This window comes from Rhinolophus sinicus, chromosome 7, assembly GCF_057876585.1.
Source record: "Rhinolophus sinicus isolate RSI-liver-muscle chromosome 7, RSI-T2T, whole genome shotgun sequence".
Classification (NCBI taxonomy): Eukaryota; Metazoa; Chordata; class Mammalia; order Chiroptera; family Rhinolophidae; genus Rhinolophus; species Rhinolophus sinicus.
The window spans coordinates 15,792,271-15,806,438 of NC_142507.1; positions in this window are offsets into that span (position 1 = coordinate 15,792,271).

Sequence of the window (14,168 nt, forward strand, 5' to 3'; positions counted from 1 at the left end):
ATTAGAGCAGAGATTTTGTATGTTTTGTCAACTGCTATATCCATAGTACTTAGAAGAGTGCTCAATAAATAGTTGTTGAATGAATGGTAAATATGACCCATATGCTCACGGAAATAATCTATCTGCTGGGTACAAGATAAATGCTTTGAAATCAATAGCTTTTCTCTGCAGTAATAATAGAACTTACAAATGCAAATGGAAAATATTCCATTTGCGGAAGTGACAAAAACTATAAAGAAGTAACAATGCAGGAACAGCAGATATATAAAGAACAGTACAAATATTACTAAAAGACAAAACAAAATTGGAACAGATGCAAAGACATAGCATGGTTGAATAGGGAGACAATAATAAAAATGTCAATTCCCCCAAAAGTAATGATGTAAATCAATGTAATTCTAATTAGTATCCCAAAAGAATCTTTTGTCTCAATTGGATCATCTTGAATTTTATATGGAAGAATAAATATCCAGAATAGCCAAGGAAACTACTGAAAAATGTAATGATAGTGGGAGATGTATTGTAAAGTAACTGTAATAAAATCAGTATGGTATTGACGTAAAAATAGATTAAAACTAATAAATCAATGGAATAAAATATACAATCCAGAAATAGATCCCAGTGTATATGTGTCAAAGGATACATTAATTTCATGAGTAATGAATTGATTATTTTAAAAAGCATAATGGCACAGCCAGCACTCTACAAGGAGAAAATAGTTTGGTGGGTCTGTATTTATACAAAACCATCTCTAGGTGTATACAAGAGTTAACTGCATAAATAAATAAAATAAAATAAAACGAAAATATTAGAAGAAAACGTAAGAGACTGCATATATAATCCAGGTATTTACTTACCGCCGTTGGTCTAGCAATTCTACTGGTAATCTCTCACATAAAAATAAAGGCAACTGAAAATACGTACAACTATGTTTATTGTAATATTGTTGACGGTGGTCAAGAATTGTAAGCACAATGGATGCCCATCGATTTGGGGAGTGGTTGAGTCTATTAAAATCGATTTACATCATGAAATATTTTGCATCACTCAAAAGAATAAATTAGAATTATACACATACTTGGAGAGAGTTCCTTGAAGTTTGCTTGAGTGAGATAAAGAAAATGCAGAAAATTAAAAATAATACAATGCCATTTTTAAAACCAACTGAAAAATTGCCTTCTATTTGTGAACTTGTGCATATATGAGTGTTCATATATCATTTGTTTATAATTATAAAGCATGAAGTAAATCACATTCATAAGGGGTAAGGTTCCCTCCCCCCTACCACCCCCCGTTTGGGGAAGAGAAAGGAGCGGGGCAAGAGAAAGCAAACAAAGAAAAAAAAAGATAGTCCTAAAACCAATGATGATATGATCTCATTTATGTAAAATTATATAATATATGCATATATATGTATGTTGGCATATATATAAAGAAAATTTTTAATTAAAATAATTAAAAAGTGAGAAAGAAAAGGAATGAGAGAGAACAGAGGGATGGAAGAAGAGAGAGTAAAAGGGAGAGATATGGAGATAGAGACAGAAGAAAGGAACTGAATTGGTAATTACCATGCAATTACATCACATCAAGTACTATGTTTGCTAGTGATTTAATCTTGACAGCTTTCACCAATATCAGATACTTAAACAACGTTAGTCCAAAATGTCAGGGCACTTTTAGTTTTCGTCATTTTTCTTTTCTTTTTCCTGCCATCCCACCTCTTCTTCTTTTTAAACACAGAAACGACTTACTGCCAACATTGAATGTCACCTACACGGCTCAGAACTTTAGCTGATTGAATGGAAACATAGTAAGCTATTATAGACTGGTTCTACAGACTGGGTTTCTAAGCATTTCGTAGCATGTATGAAGTCTCAGATAATCCATTCGATGAGAGGCTTCTCTGAAAAGCAAAACTGTCCAAGTCCAAGGAAAGCTTGCTTTTGTTAAACAACAAATGCTTTCATGTCTTCAAAGCAATAAGAGACTAGAGGCTATGTTTCCAACACAGAAGAAACAATTTCTGAAACACCTTAATAAATCTCAGTAATTGTTAGAACACCATGAAGTTAAGCAGAAAACAAAGAAGGGTATCAATTTCTCAAAAGATCAAGGTCAACAGAATTCGTTTCAGCAACCATTCAACAATGTATAATGAGATCAAATTTGTCACCAAATATCTTGGGAAAGTAATTACAATGGACATACTTTGCGGCTATGGGTTAGCATAAGGTGTCACCAAGGAATTAAGAATGATGACGGTATTATAGATTTAGAGAACAATGGATGAGGAATACAAATACCACGTGGAAAGGTTTTAATACCCACATCAAGTCTGCAGAGTAAAATTAATATAAAACTTGAATTCAGTTAGTATCATTCAAATAATCTATGTCCATTAAAATTTTATATTGAACCCTCACCTAGTCATTCTTTCAACCTGCCTCCCTCATCTTTTCTCTGCTTTAGCAAGAATAGAGGACTGACCTTGAAGTACCTCAATTAATAATAATCCCAGCTTTTCTTTGTTGAGCCCCTATTCTATAAGAAGCACTCTTTATATCTTATCGCAGTTAAGCATAATTGCAATTTTATGGAATAGGTATTTATTTCATCATGTTAAGATGAGGAGACTGAGACTTGGAGAGTTACACTGACTATAACCAAGGTCAAAAAGATAGTAAATGTCAGAGCAGGGATTCAGAGCCATGACTAACCTCAAAGCCTGTGACTTTTCCTCCTCCACTGTCTCTTGTTAAGTCAATCGTGTCCTGGACACAGCCTAACACAGAGAACCCACCATGTCCACAGGCACCTAGCTTAGAGTCACTGACCAAGTGTTATTTATACTAGGCCATGGTTGTTGTTAATTCAACATCTGTGGGATGGAGCAGAAGACATGGCTCCCTACCCCATTGGCTCACCTTCCTTAGACACTCATCTGGTGGGAAGCCAGTCAGCCATCTGCCACAGTCAGTGTACACCCCACCCCACCTAGCCACCATCAATGTCCCAGACTCCCAGGAGTCAGAGGCAAGTGATCTCAGGAAATTTGTCATGACCCAAACCTGTATCTTCTTTTCTTGGAAAAGATACACATTTTGTCCTTCTAGGCTTAGAAAAATCTCATGGGGAGAGTATTAAAAGCTACTGGGTAATTAAAATAAGTTTCCAGAATCTTACCCCTGAGAGCATTGAGGGTTGAAATACTCAGAGATTCTGTGAGCCAGAGGCCTCTAGGTCCGCACTTTCACTTTGCAGCTGAGGAAACTGGGCTCAAAGAGGTGACAATACATAAGATCCTTCGTAATGTCGCCCCTGCCTACCTTTGCAGCCTCATCTCATGTGCCCTGCCATCGCCCTTGTCCCAATTATAACACAAAACTCATGGCAGGGGGGTGGGGGGTGGGAGATGAGGGCAAGGGGGATCGAATATATGGTGATGGAAGGAGAACTGACTCTGGGTGATGAACACACAATGGGATATATAGATGATGTAATACAGAATTGTACACCTGAAATCTATGTAATTTTACTAACAATTGTCACCCCAATAAATTTAATAAAATAAAATTTAAAAAAAAAACAAACAAAAAAACAATTACATAGACACTGAGCGAAGAAAAAAAACAAACTCAGGCCAGAGCAGCTAAGTGCAATAGACAAATGGCTTAGTGTTTCTGAACTTCCGTTTAACTCATTTTCAAAACAGGGATAGTTCAACTTTCGGTCCTTCAACACATTTTTAGTGACAACAATACTAGGAACTTTCTGGTCAACCTCATAGGGTTTATGTGAGGATTAATCCATTAGCATTGATTAATGAGGTTTAAAGGCCATGTAAAAAACTTAGCCTGGTGAGTGCTAAATAGTTAATTCTCTGTAAATTTATTAACTATTATTAGCAGTTTTATTTCCTTACCTCACCGCTGTACCTTTGTACATGTTTCCCTCCACTTGAAATGCCTTTCCCCAGCTTATTCATCCTTCAGGACTCAAAATATCACCATTACTGGCTTCCTTCTCCTCCCATGGGCTCTTCGTATATACAGCAGGTCTTCGAATAACATTGTTTTGTTCAATGCTGTTTTATTATAACATTGATGAGATGCCATAGGAACTTAATTCTTATTTATATCAATTAACCTGTGGTAAAACTGGTTTAGTTACATGTTGTTTGGCTACTGTTCCAAGAACCTATTGACAACATTGAATGAAGACTTGCTGTGTTTCAATTACAGAACTATCCTCACTATAATACTTCATAATATAATACTTTGTTCCGTATCTATCCTCCCCTTTGGCTGTGAGTTCCTCGAAGGCAAATGGGGATGGTGTCTTATTCATAGTAAAAATTCCTATATTTAGCACAATGACAAGGACAAAATAGATTCTCCATACATTAAGACTGAAAAAATGAATGGCTTTTTACAGTCAATTGGTCAAAGAACCGGAAATCTCTGGTTCTCTGGGTCCCTGGCCCAATGCTTTTCTCTCTGTCATGCTGCTTCTCTGAATCACTGGGCAGAAGGGTCACGGTGTGTTGGAATCAGGATACTACAGAGCAGCCTGTGCTTCTCAAGAGGCCTGGGTCAGTCTGGGTCCAATCAGAAGACAGAATCTACACAGTGATTTCAACAGGGAAAGTTTAAGAACATAATTACCAGCTATGATTTAAGGATAATGTTCAGATGTAAGAAAACTCTATACAGTACCCTAGAACTGAAAGAGAGTACCCAAGGAAAGATACATAGAAGATTGTCCCCTCCTCACCGCTGGGGTTCAGCTCTCAACGGAGAAGGTGCAGTTGCAGCCCACTAGGTGGCAGAGAAGTTCACTGGTCCACAGTCAGGGAAAACAGGAAGCAAACCTCTGTAGTGCAGGCAAGCTGTAGCTAAAGGGCAGGTACACGAGTGTGCAGAGCAAGTGGGGGCACTAGTATAAGCAGGAGGTCTGGGGCCCCAACGTCTGCATTGGGAGAACTGCAGGAGACAACCTGGGATGGAGAAAGCAGGCAAGCAGAGGGTATGGGGTTGCCAGTGTGGGCAAGGAGCCTAGAGTACACAGTGTCTGAGGTCATCAGCCCAGATGGGCTACGAGATCACCAGGAGATCATGCATTCTGGACTCATGGCTGGGGAAGAGCACCACTGAAGAAGTCCTCCCATCCACATCGCTGACAGTGCAGTCCCCGGCACCAGCACAAAACCCCCTTCCTCTTACAATGTCCTTCCAGTGCCGTCTATAAGAAAACTTAAAGTCATGCTCACTATAAAGAAGCATTGTTGCAGTGCAGATATTGAAAGATGAACTTGGACCTGACAGGCAATAAATTGATAACAGGCACAACACCCAAATGGGAATTTCAGTGTGCAATAACTGCTCATGCTAATTGTGTTGAAGTCTGTGACACTGCCAGTCAAAAATGAACAACAGGGTTGATTTAAAGAATAATGAGATAATACAAGTAATGGTGTAGCACAAAATATACTTTCAATTAATATTTTTACCCAGTTCCCTTAATAGCTGGTATATGGTTGTTATGAAAGTTTGTTATATTAATTATCTATTGCCAAAACGTGGTGGCTTAAAACAACATGTGTTTATTTTCTCGTGGTTTCTGTGCATCAGGAATCCAGGCTCAGTTTAACGGGGTCCTCTGTGTCAGAGTCTCTCACAACGCTTCAATCACTGTGTCATCTAGGGCTATGGTCTCATCGGAAGTTTCAACTGGGGCCAGATTTGCTTCCAAACTCACTTAGATAGTGGTTGGCAGGATTTAGTTCCTCAAGAACTGTTGGACTGAGGGCCTCAGCTCCTTAATGGCAATTGGCTTCAGGCTGCTCCCTCTTCCTTCCTGCATAGGCCTCCCTGCTTATTTCATCAGGGCAAGCACATGAGAGGAGCCAAAGAGAGTGCCAACAAGACAGAAGGCGTGGTCTTTTATATCCTCATTTTTGAAGTGACATTCCTCACCTCTGCCAGATTCTACTCTTTAGAAGCAAGTCACCAAGTCCTTTAGAAGCAAGCTCACACTTAAGAGGAGGAGATTTCACCAGGACAGGAGTACCAAGAGGTGGACCATTGCAAGCCCTGTCACAGTTCTCTGCTACATTGTGTTTGCTTTTCATTTTTCACTTTTCTTAAGAATATAAAATTAATACATGAAATTATAATTGTTTTTAAATCCTTATTAGAAATCTAAATATATTACTCTGGTTAGATAACATATTTAAAAGAGCTTTGATTGTGCAGGAAGTGAACACAAAACCAATTGCAAAAAAAAAAAAAAATGCTTTACAATTGATCCATTGGCCACCAATCACACAATCTTCCTCAAGTTAGACGAGTTCAACCATTTGAAACAAATTATGAAATGTTTCAAGAGTAAATCTAATTCCTAAATTAATAATATATATTGCCCAATCATGCACACTTGTAAATTCTTTCTCAAAAATTTGATTAGCCTTTCTGTATTTACAGCTACCAAATATAATGGATTACAAAGCACAAATTTCATGGTGAAAGAGTGCTTATTAAGCATTCAGTTACGCCCACCACTGTATATATGAGGCGTGATCAAAAACTATGGTGAAGGCTGCTGCCGAGTGCCATCCAACGGAAAGTCAGGGATTTTCAACATGGGAAGCAGCTCGACGAACCTTAGTAAGTGACAAGTTTCAACTTGTTCGGTGCAATTGGGTGTGAGCTATGGTTGAGAGAAGGTGTGTTTTAAAGTGCTGTAAATCATTCCCCATCATGACAACACTCCATGTCACACATCACTTCTGGTATATGGCAATTTTTGTCAAATAAAACCGTTACATTGTGTCCCCATCCACCTTATTCACTGGACTTGGCACCATGAGACTTCTGGCTCTTCCCCAAAGTCAAAATGACCATGAAAGGTAAATGTTTTGAATCAATTCAGGACATTGAGGCAGCCATGACAGCTCAACGAAAGACACTTATGAAAGAAGACTTCGAGAACTGCTTCAAAAAGGGTCAAGAATGATGGGATAAATGTGTTAGAAGTGAGGGGAGGTACTTTGAGAGGGATTAATGGCAATTTGTCTTTTACTGTAATAATTTATTTTAATTTAAATATTCACCATATTTTTTCATTATACTGCATATACACATGTAAGGGTCTTACATTCTAGCAGTTCACAGTCTAAAAGATTTAACCCTGATATGACTAAATACAGATATGGCAGCAGTAACAGTATTTTATATGACACTTCCTTATCCACTCACAGCACCCTTCCAGTACCAATAGGTATTCAGATATGATACATTAAACAAACGTGAATTCAGCAAATATTTGTTAAATGCCTATTATGTGGCAGAAACTACACAAGGCACTGGGAATACAGTGGTGAATAAAGCAAAAAAAAAAAAAATCAACAACAACAACATCCTGCCCTGATAGGACTTACTCTGTCGTGGGACAGCTAGAAATAACTACCGTATGTAAACACATAATATCATTACAGATTGTGATAAGTACTAAGAAGGAAATCAACATAATTATGATATAACAGAGAGAGGGTAGCTTGTATAGGTTGGTCAAGAAAGGCCTTTTTGATAAGGTGATATTTGGCCTGAATGAGAATGAATTAGATTTCCCAAGAGCTAGGAAAGTATTCCAGGCAGAGGGAAAGGTAAGGACAAAGAACCTCTGTAGCAAAGGGTTTGAGCGACTAAGAAACAGAAGAGACACTGCCTGGTACGTGACGGTGAAGGACGAACAGAATAGGAGATATGCTCAGAGAGGTCGGCAGAGACCCAATCACACAGGGCCTTATTGGCCAGGAAAGAATTTTAGATTTAAGTATAGAAGTGATATAAACTGATTCATAGTTTTTAAATCTCCCTGGTTGCCATCTGGCAAATGGATGGGGTTTGAAGTGGCAGGACCAGTGAGGAAGCTGTCGCAGGGGGACAGGTAGCAGATCATGGTGGCTTGGACAAGACTTGTGGCAGTGGAGTTGGAATGAAGCGTGTGATGTCAGAAATATATTTGAGGGATTATGTGTGAATGGTGAGGAAAAAGGAGGATTTTGGGCTGATTCCCAGGTTGGAGCCTGAGCATTTACTGAGACTGAGCAGAGCAGGGTTCTGGGTAGAGCAGGGGGACAGTGGCTTGTGGGGGTGAGGAGCTCTATTTAAAATATGCCTGATTTGAAATGCCTGTTACTCATCCAAGTGGAGATGTTAGCAGTAAGATTTACAAGTCATAGCTCAAGGGGCTGGAAATATCAATTCTATTGTAATCAGCAAATAGGTGGTATTTCAAACCATGAGAGCAGATGAAATTCCTGGGGACAGGTTGTAGGTGGAGAAGAAAGAGTGCTGGGGGGTAAGCCCTGGGGTATTGAATCATTTAGAGACTGGATAGTGGAAGAGGCGGAGGAGGAGGAATCAGCAAAGGAAATTACCAGGAGGAAAAACAGAAAGGTGGAAAACCAGGAGGACGGTTCAGGAAATGCAGGAGAGGAGAGCATTTTAAGTAAAAGGTAATGGTATCAAATGCTGTTGACCTGATCCCTGAGAAGTGTCCTTCCCACTCTGCAGGAGGGAGGTTGTCGATGACCTTGACGTAGAAAGTTCTAGAGCAGAGGTATGAACTGAAGTATGATCGGAGTAGACTGAAGGGTAAATGAAGGCTAAGAAAGTGAAGACAAGCGGAGACATCTGGTTTGAGAAGTATGGGGAAGTGGAAAGAGGACTTGAATTGATGGCATTGTCTTAAACCTCTTTGAATAACAGAGCATCTTGCAAGTAGTAAATGGAGATTGTATTAGTCAAAAGTTCTTCAGAGAAACAGAACCGCTAGGATATATTTAGATGCGTAGAAAGATATATTATGAGGGGTTGGCCACAGGATTATAGAGGGTGAGTCCCACCGTCTGTGGTCTGCAACCTGGAGGCCCAGGAAAGCCAGTGGTGGAATCCCAGTCCAAACCCAAAAGCTTGAGAGCCAGTGTGGGGTCCAAGGGTGTAAATACGAGTCTGAGTTCAAATGCCAGAGAACCAGGAGCACTGACATCTGAGGGCAGGAGATGTTGATGTGTCTCCGTCACTGTCTTATCTCTCTTTCCCCCTCCCTAATTCTCTCTCTGTCTCTCTGACTTACACAATTCCAGTACATAAGTGTCATGCGAGGCAGCCTGCAGAGTCTCTGGTCCCACTCCCCACATAACAACGCAGGATGGTGAGGCCAAAAAGGAACACCCACGGAGCCATAGGTAGGGGAGTCATACATTCTCGCTGGTGGCTGGGTTGGAGATACAGGAAGCAGGAGCCACACTATCCGCAACCCACCGTCAGCTTCTCTGCCAAACAACCAACTTGCTAACTGCAATCCACTCTTGCTGGCTCAGCCACCATCTTCTTGCTAGCCCACATTTTCTGCTAGTGTAGCCACGGCAGTTATACTAGTGGCCAATGGCTCACTGGTTACAGCTGATGGCCATCCAATCACAGTTGATGGCCATTTACTACCTGAGCGAGCACCTCCCCATGCGAGGCCGAGAGCCTGGAAACTGCACTCCTGGCCCTGTCCCCACAATAAGGTTCCCATTTCCCATAGTCTCCACCACCTCCTCCATCGCCCTTCCCCTCACTGACTTTACAATTTGTCTGCCACAGCTGATTTGCCCAATAAGGATTTTGACCACAGGTGACCTACCTCAGCTTTCTTGTTATACAATTGATCCTTGATCAGCGTAGGGATGTGTGGCACTCACCCAGGGGCTGTTGAAAATCCACGCATAACTTTTGACTGTAACAGTCTGCCCTTGGCATCCACAGATTAAACAAACCACAGTTGGGAAAATGTATTTAAGATGCTCAGTTGCAAATCTGCGGCTGGGAATACGTAAATAGTGTTTTCCATTGCTGGCTGGTTGAATTAGTGGATGCGAAACCCAAGGACACCAAAGGGCTGACGAAATTTTTTCAAAAAAATCTGCTCAAAAAGGGACCTGCGCAATTCAAACCCTGTTGTTCAAGGATCAACAGTATACCCTTGAACTTCTCTACCGTATTTCCCCAAAGATAAGACCAGGTATAATGCAGGGTCTCTGGTCCTGCTCCCCACACAAGAATACACAATAACGGTGAGGCCAAAAAGGAACACCAACGGAGCCATAGATAGGGGGTTCATACCACTATTTCTCGCTGGCAGCTGGGTTGGAGACATAGGAAGCAGGAGCCACACGATCTGCAATCTGCCGTCCGCTTCTCTGCCAACCAAACAACCAACCCAGTAGCCACGGCAGTTATATTAGTGGCTAATGGCTAACTGGTAACAGCTGATGGCCACCCACCCACAGCTGATGACCATCTAATAACCGAGCCAGCATTTTCCCACGTGAGGCCGAGAGCCTGGAAACTGCTCTCTGGAACTCTCTCCCCAAACCGGGTCTTATATTAATTTTTGCTCCAAAAGACGCATTACAGCTTATTTTCAGGGATGTCTTATTTTTTCATGTACAACAATCTACATTTATTCACTTATTCATGTACAAAAACCACATTTATTCAACTACAGTCATGTCATCTTCTTTTGGAACATCGTCATAACTCCAAAAGCCGAATTCCGCCTTGAATTTCTTGCGACTCCATTTCCTGTAGAACAATTGGCCCCAATCTCTCACGTCCAGCAATAGAGCTCTCCTTAAATGAGCACTTCTTGTCCATGTAGCCTACTCGTAGTGCATTGGCAACACAGCTGTCAGTGATTTTTATCCCATGAATTCTTCACCCAAGTCATGACCTCTTGCGGGCTAGGCTTCACAAAGTTTCCACGCTGACTTCTCTCCATTATATTTGCAATGTAGTCATTGATTTCCATTTGCAAATGGTCCTTGAATGGCTTGTTTATTGCAGTATCAAGAGTCTGCAGATAGGCCATCATTCCTGTGGGAATCATTATTTATTCTTCTCTCTGCAAGAAAGCTCTTCATATCTTTAGCGCGGTGAGTGCTGGCTGAATCCCAGACCAGCAGACCTCTTTGGCCACCTCGTAAAACAAGTGACAGCATTAAATCGACCCACTTCCTTATAACTGCTTGTGTGCACCAGGCTTTTTCAGTTTCAAGAACATAAATGCCTGAAACATATTTAAACTTATCTTTCTTTCCCTTAGTGATGATTAGAGGTGGGGCTTTCTTTCCATCCAGATGAATTGCCAAAACACAGGTAACACGTGCACTTTCGTAACCAGTGGAGGGAATGCAGATGGACGAGGCACCCCTCTGATCAATTGTTGTTTGAGATCCTTGGCCCATAAACATTGCAGTTTCATCCATAGCAATCAGGTTGGAGAGTTGGTATTTAGAAAAGTCGATGCCATCAACAAAAGATTTGAATGCAAGTGCACGTTTAATAACTTCAGTATCTTCCAGCTTGAATAGTGCTGTCGATCTTAGAGACAGTGCATATCGCTGAAGGAAGCCATCCAGCCAGTATTGTGATGCGTTTAGTTCTTCTGGAGATATTTCTAACTGTGGTGCCATTGCAAGGGCAAATGCTTGAATATCAGCCCTGCGCACAACCAAAGCCTTTGCTCTCCTGTCAGCAATCCATTCACAGAAGATGTCTTCCAGTTCAGGAAATAATGGTTGCTGACCTGATCCACATTTGTGCTTCTTAGCATTTCTCTTGTCCACCTGTTGACTGAGGTTATCGTACTCTGCTCGCCATTTTCAGACCACTTGGAGATCCAACTTCTCTTTGCAGAAAGCCGTAAGATTTTTGCCCCAGGAGTCCTCCATGATTCCTTTCTTGTACTTGACGGAATACCTCTTTCTTTTTGCACTCATCTTGTCTGGGGGTCAAAATATTATCCCTTTAAATCCACCATTAAATCAAGTGTTAATTGAAGACTTACAAGACAGCAGTGGCAACAAAAATGATGACAGTTAAGAATGATGGTCCACACAAAAGCGACAAAAAATTGCAGGCACCAAAATTCAGAAAATGTTTCTTTATTTCACATGAGTGCATTAAGTACGTCTGTTACAACACATGATGTATTGAATTATGAAGATTCATATTAGACACAACCACGTCTGTTATCAAGTGAGCACGTTATTCGTGCAGTTGTGTCTGTGCTCTGATTGGTGATTCGGCAGTAAGTCTCAAGTTCATCTGTTTACATAGGCGTTTACCTCTCGTTCAAAGGTGCCCGCTTGGGTATTTACAAATAATTATAATTTATATTACCATTTAGTTTAAGTATTAATGTCAATAATATTTATTTATATTCAATTATATATTAATATTATTATTTTAGAATTCAATACATCTGTCGTGTGTTGCAACGAACGTATTAAATGCATCTGTCTAGGTGACGATCTTAACTGAGGCTTATTTTGGGGGTAGGGCTTATTCTCGGGGAAATAATGGTACTTGCAATTTTGCAGACAAACTTAAAATCATTTAGACTTGGAAGATATGAAAGAGCATTTTTTAGGATAATTTGTTTGGCAGATTACACACGTACACATAACCTGAGCTACTCAGTGATTTCAATTCAGTTTATTTATCATTGCCCCAAACTATTGCTTTTGTCACAAACTTTGATTTGAATGGTTTTTCTATTTGATATAAATTCAACTTTCTTTTCAGAGTTGGGGACATGAAGCAGATTATTGCCACCATTATCAAAAATTTATGTAACACTTCACAACTACAAAAGGATGTACCAATGTAAGGTAGCAGATCATTTTAATTCAGAGACTGAGGAGGGCTGTCGCACAGAAAATCAGTCAACTACTCTATGGCCTCCAAGAAACTTGCTAATGACATTTCTAATGAGAGTAATCACAAATATTTTTTCATGCTTTGAGAAATCATTCCTAAGCTCCTTAGCCAAGAGAAAGAAAAAAAAAAAAAAAAAAAACTGCTTCAAAGGCTAATTTAATATCTAAGTTATTCCAATTTACCGTTTCCCCTCAAATAAGAGAATTTAAGCCTACTCCAGTGACACATGTTACTGTCACATTTTTCTGTCTTCTAGTTTTAGTTACATATAAACAAAAGTAAACGTTTATTAATTTCTTTTCTTTAGATTTAGGGCAGTCTTAAAACTGAGGTTCAGGGCCGGCCCAGTCGCTCAGGCAGTTAGAGCTCCATGCTCCTAACTCCGAAGCCTGCCAGTTCGATTCCCACATGGGCCAGTGGGCTCTCAACCACAAGGTTGCCAGTTCAATTCCTCGAGTCCCGCAAGGGATGGTGGGCTGCGCCCCCTGCAAGTAGCAACGGCAACTGGACCTGGAGCTGAGCTGCACCCTCCACAACTAAGACTGAAAGGACAACAACTTGACTTGGAAAAAAGGCCTGGAAGTACACACTGTTCCCCAATAAGGTCTTATTCCCCTTCCCCAGTAAAATCTTGAAAAAAAAAAAAAAAAAAAACGGAAGTTCACAATTTCTTTTTTGGTCATGTTACCTTCCATTAACAGGTATTGGCTTCATTGTTAAAATTCCAGACTACTAAAAAAAATTTAACTGTCCAGAAATATATTTATATATCATATCATATCATATCATACCATGTGATCATATTATATTATATATATATATATATATATATATATGTGTGTGTATATTATTAATTAAAAGTCCCTGATAACTCTAAATATATAATTTTAAATCTCACTACGTAATATTCCATAGTTAACAGAGACCCAGGACACCAAATTGAATCTTGTCATTAGGACTGGTAATATTTGAGTGTTGTGAACAAAGAGTTATGTGAAAGTGATTCCTTTGCCATGTAGGCACATCATGGGTAATTTGTGAGTCAAAAGTGCCCCTTTTGCACTTTATGAATCATAGAAGAAACACCAAGAACCTGCCAAGCCTCAACTTAGCAGTTTGACCCTATGGGATGTTACCTGTCTTATTTCAAAGATGCTCCCAACTGTCCCTCCTTTCCTTGTACTTTGTTACGCTTCTAGATACAGAGGATCTCTCTATTACTTTTCTTTTGTTTTCCCATTGTACAGACTGAAACACTTATTCCATTGTACTATCACATTTTTTTACATTTCTATCTTCTACCTGTCAGCACTCCAAAATGGTGAGAATGTTTTCAAATGATGAAAAACAATGGGGTTTCCCCCCTAGTTTTATTGAGATATAATTGACATACAA